Raw genomic sequence first — 6,000 nt, 5'->3', positions numbered from 1 at the left:
GGGCGTCAATAGATTGATGTGGTGTTCCTACAGGGCGTCGATAGATTGATGTGGTGTTCCTACAGGGCGTCGATAGATTGATGTGGTGTTCCTACAGGGCGTCGATAGATTGATGTGGTGTTCCTACAGGGCGTCGATAGATTGATGTGGTGTTCCTACAGGGCGTCGATAGATTGATGTGGTGTTCCTACAGGGCGTCGATAGATTGATGTGTTGTTCCTACAGGGCGTCGATAGATTGATGTGTTGTTCCTACAGGGCGTCGATAGATTGATGTGGTGTTCCTACAGGGCGTCGATAGATTGATATGGTGTTCCTACAGGGCGTCGATAGATTGATGTGGTGTTCCTACAGGGTGTCGGTGCCTAAATGTGATGGTCGTATAGGGCGTCGATGCCTACATGTGGTGTTCCTTCAGTGTGTCGATGTATTGATGTGGTGTTCCTTCAGGACGTCGATGTATTGATGAGGTGATCCTACAGGGCGGCAATGTATTAATATTAATATAAAACCACTCCCTCCCTCGATGTCTTGATGTGGTGTTCCTACTACAGGGCGTCGATAGATTGATGTGGTATTCCTACAGGGCGTCGATGTATTGATGTGGTGTTCCTACAGGGCGTCGATAGATTGATGTGGTGTTCCTACAGGGCGTCGATGTCTTGATGTGGTGTTCCTACACGGCGTCGATAGATTGATATGGTGTTCCTACAGGGCGTCGATAGATTGATGTGGTGTTCCTACAGGGCGTCGATAGATTGATGTGGTGTTCCTACAGGGCGTCGATAGATTGATATGGTGTTCCTACAGGGCGTCGATAGATTGATGTGGTGTTCCTACAGGGTGTCGGTGCCTAAATGTGATGGTCGTATAGGGCGTCGATGCCTACATGTGGTGTTCCTTCAGTGTGTCGATGTATTGATGTGGTGTTCCTACAGGGCGTCGATGTCTTGATGTGGTGTTCTTACAGGGCGTCGATGTGTTGATGTGGTGTTCCTACAGGGTGTCGATGTCTTGATGTGGTGTTCCTACAGGGCGTCGATGTATTGATGTTGTGTTCCTACAGGGTGTCGATGTATTGATGAGGTGTTCCTACAGGGCGCCGATGTCTTGATATGGTGTTCCTTCAGTGTGTCGATGTATTGATGAGGTGTTCCTACAGGGTGTCGATGTATTGATGAGGTGATCCTACAGGGCGTCGATGTATTGATGTGGTGTTCCTACGGGGCGTCGATATCTTGATGTGGTGTTCCTACAGGGCGCCGATGTCTTGATATGGTGTTCCTTCAGTGTGTCGATGTATTGATGAGGTGTTCCTACAGGGTGTCGATGTATTGATGAGGTGATCCTACAGGGCGTCGATGTATTGATGTGGTGTTCCTACAGGACGTCGATGTATTGATGTGGTTTTCCTACAGGGCGTCGATGTCTTAATGTGGTGTTCCTACAGGTCATCGATGTATTGATGTGGTGTTCCTACAGGACGTCGATGTATTGATGTGGTGTACCTACAGGGCGTCGATGCCTACATGTGGTGTTCCTACAGGTCATCGATGCCTACATGTGGTGTTCCTACAGGGCGTCGATGCCTACACGTGGTTTTCCTACAGGGCGTCGATGCCTACATGAGGTGTTCCTACAAGACGTCGATGTATTGATTTGGTGTTTCTACAGGGAGTCGATGTCTTGATATCATGTTCCTGTAGGACGTCGATACGGACAGTTGTTGTTCCTATAAGACATCGAAATGAACAGTTGATATTTCTGTGGGACATCGATGTGGACTGCTTGTTTTCCTGAAGGACATTGATAAGAACAGCTGGTGTTCCTGTAGGGCATCGATATAAACAGCTGGTATTCCTGTAGGGCATCGATATGAACAGCTGGTGTTCCTGTAGGGCATCGATATAGATGTTGGTGTTCTTGCAGGACATCGATATCTACAGTTGGTGTTCCTGTAGGGCATCGATATGAATAGTTGTTGTTCCCATAGGATATCGATATGAAGAGCTGGTGTTCCTGTAGGGCATTGATGTGATCAGCTGGCGTTCCTGTAGGGCATTGATATGAACAGTTGGTGTTCCTATAGGATATCGATATGAACAGTTGGTGTTTCTAAAGGATATCGATATAAATATTGGCGTTCCTGTAGGGCATCGATATGAACAGTTGGTGTTCCTATAGGATATCGATATAAATATTGGCGTTCCTGTAGGGCATCGATATGAACAGTTGGTGTTTCTAAAGGATATCGATATAAATGTTGGCGTTCCTGTAGGGCATTGATATGAACAGTTGGTGTTCCTATAGGATATAAGACTATGCTTGTCGTAAGAGGCGACTAACGGTATCAGGTGGTCAGGCTCGCTGACTTGGTTGATGCATGTCATCGATCCAAGTTGCATGGATCGTTGCTCATGATGTCAATCACTGGATTGTCTGGTCCAGACTCGATCGTTTTACAGACCGCCATCATATAGCTGTAATATTGCTGAGTGCGGCGTTTAACAACAAACAAACAATGACTCGAAGAACAAAGAAAAAACCCAGATCGTTTAGATAGTTTCTCACCGTGGCACTATACAAGTACATTCAAAATCAAAATATTTAAACATGATAGCGTTAAACCTGCATTATCTCATCTTCGCAAGAAATACATTGAAAGCATCGTCCTGCTTCCATATTTTTCACAAATTATCTCCAAAAACGTACATTTTATTTGTTTGGTCTTTAAACAATTTAATTTTGTACAAATTACCAAAGCAATTTTGCCACAGTCGAGAATAAATACGGGTCGAGTGCACATTGACCCATGACGACACAAGGCTTTAAGTTCATGAATAAGGCCGGTTTCCAGAGGGTTTTCTTAATATCTTGAAATCTCATACATGGTTGTCCCGAAGTTAACCCACATCTACCCTCGTATAAGACCTGAAATCAGCCTCTCATAATACGCGCCAATATTCAGTATAAAGGGTTACAGCACGCTTCTAAGCAAACTCGTCCAGAACTTCGATTAGTTGAAATTACACGCATTTAGATAACGCTGTATACCTCGAAGCTCCCCTTTTGTTCGGGATAACAGGATAACTGTATTCCCATGTCAGAAAGCCGGTTCCTGATTTAACTGTGTGTTTTCGCGAGGATAAGCCGGAAAATACTCAAAGAAATGCATGCCTCGAACAGTACTTTTATTTGATAACCAGGTTAGTATTCATCTAATTGAATGGCAAGATGCACTCACAAATGAATGCTGTCATCACTCATAGAAGTCATATTATGAAATATAATTCGATTTTTCAATCAAAATAAATTAGATCTGCCCAAACAGCAGTGTCCTACTGTAAACATGGAGCCAAAACAGCCGAGATGTCTTCACCAGTGGTACCGACATGCTGGCATAGCCATCAGCTGAAAAGAAGCTACAGAAATGCATTTCATTGAGTGTCCTTCTTTGAGCAAACTTGTGAAAATTATCAAAACAACAAATAAACTGTAGCAACGGCCCTTGCCTCAAGACCAGGCTCCAGGCGAAACAATCAACGATTCTCACTCAACTCGATGAGGCATAGTTTGAAAGATTAGGTCATTTTCCGTGTAGACGTTCTCAAATGAAATCCGGACGACCGTGAGTCGATTCCCAGCTCAAATGAGCTGTACCGTGCTATGAGAGGGATTTGTATGTTTACAATCCATTCTGTTTTAGCCTTGTATTAGATTAGAGCTTATTCATTTACACATTAGCTCTAGTTTAAGCGTCTCATGTGCCCCGTTTTTGACACTGCCTAATACCATTACCATCGACTATGCGGCACAAGCTTGGTCTTGATTTCATTTCGATCAAATGTAATAAAGAAGCCATTATATAGTCTCCTCGATCGGCCGGACAAATTGGATTCTACACCCATTTTAGCGGTTAAAAAGACTGTAAAATCTGTTCCAAGAAAAAGAAAAAGTGTGATCCTTTTCTAGAATAATTTGACAAATGAAAGGCCAAAGAAAACCGTCCCGGCCCTCTTGAACACTGAAAGCTGGCCAACGTTTGCGTTGAAGCACAGAGCCCGAGGATGCAAGAATTGTTGACGAGTTAGAAATAAAGAATTTATATTCATTTTTTAACAGTTCAAACGAGTTATTACTGTTGTCTTAGCTATGTCCTTTAGGCAATGTTTTTTTCGTGTACCGGATAGAAAATGTTATTCCATTTCAAAGAAAATCATTTCTTTTATCAGATAATTATTTGTGTGCATATGCTTGATTGAACGATCCGAGAAATTGACAGGACAAAGACCTTAAATATTTATACAGATAATTTTCCCAGTTAGATCTTCTCACAAGTGTTCTAACGTTGTTTTAAATAGGTGTTATGAGTTTCAGAAGAAATTGTTTTTAAGGACAATACGTACATGTATTGACACGAGGTAGTGTGCATTGCCATGCTGACACGCCTGACTTGCAATTACACTAGGTAAACAGCGGGTTAAACACAATATCAAGGATAGCGTCCCTTATTCGCGTTGAAAAGAGCATAGCACTATGAAATATAAATAGCATGTTCAAACTTGGGTCAAGGTTATATGTACCGAAAGCATTTGTGGCACGTGGACATGCACTGCAGTAATGATGACACCCGGTGGTCGTAATAATTTACATTTCAAATTAACCCTAATTATTGCAAGGTGTCAGTGTTCAAATACACCACTTAACACATTACTATTGGTATCGTATAGGTCATTTGTGTTACAAAAAGGTGTTGTATGTTTAAAGACACCTGGTGTTCACAATTTTTTATTTAATCATACCAAATCTGTCAAATAATTCTACATATGCGCGTAATGGACGATTATCGGTTCTAGTGTATCCTCTTTGCTTTTCAAACAAAGGTAATGACACCAGTAAATAATCAACATAAATTTTGAAGTTCAAATGGATTGTAAGAGAACTGACACACACGTCATTGTAAACTCGCGAAAAGTGTTATTAACGAAAATATTTTCGCTTACCAGTGCAAATATGTTGATAAGACATATTCAGTGCAACGAATGTAACAAAGTTCGATATGCCTGGAAGACGGTAGTGTTGTTGAAATGGTTTAATTCCATCATTTACAATACCGAATCTTGGTGACAGTGGGGTCGACATTTTTATATTATTTCACAATGAACATGTTTGGGGATAATAAGAGCGACAAAACCCTTTCATATTTACGGTCCCGACTGTATCATAAGCGTGCGTGTATGAACCACTAGTGAATCCAACAGTGATGACACCAGGTGTTCGCGAAACGGTGGGCGTGTCCTGCCACATTGCCGACACCTGTCAACAAGTTAAAATTCCCCAAACCATCGACAATACATTAAAGTACGTTTATAACGAACACGCTTATAACGAAATGACCGATATAATGAACTTATTTTTTAGTCCCGACCATTTGTTATATAAATGCTGTATACATGCCTATAACGAACTACGGTTATTACGAACTAAAATTAGTGGTTCGTTATAACCGTAGTTTACTGTACATCTATTTATTCGAGATATGGAGTGCGGATATTGGAGTTAAGAACATAGCTATGCACCACAACGATATATCGGATTAATCGAATTCGAGTTAACAAGAATCCGCTGTCTGTAACATGTCACATGTTGGCCTTTCCTGTAGATGCAGACTTCCTGTACGCCGTTTTGTCAAGGAAATATTTTCTCATTTATTTGATTATTTCTCGGATTTAGTTTAATTTTCTATCTTATTAAATTATACGATCAGTGAAATGTCATTTCCTTCGAACATGTGCATATCGGACACGCTTACCCTTTTCGCGAAAACCTGGCGTCATTTGTAGTTTGCCTTGGAATATGTTACTGCAGAAAATCGAGACTGGTGATTCTCTGGTGTTGGAATCTCGTTATATATTGGAACCTACTTATCCATGAATGTTATCTTATCTACTTATCCAGGATTTCGCTAGGAATGGAGCTTACGCGTCTAGAAGCATGAATA

This window comes from Haliotis cracherodii, unplaced genomic scaffold, assembly GCF_022045235.1.
Source record: "Haliotis cracherodii isolate W230 unplaced genomic scaffold, xgHalCrac1.p SCAF_5, whole genome shotgun sequence".
Taxonomy (NCBI): domain Eukaryota; kingdom Metazoa; phylum Mollusca; class Gastropoda; order Lepetellida; family Haliotidae; genus Haliotis; species Haliotis cracherodii.
This window is presented reverse-complemented; position numbering follows the sequence as displayed.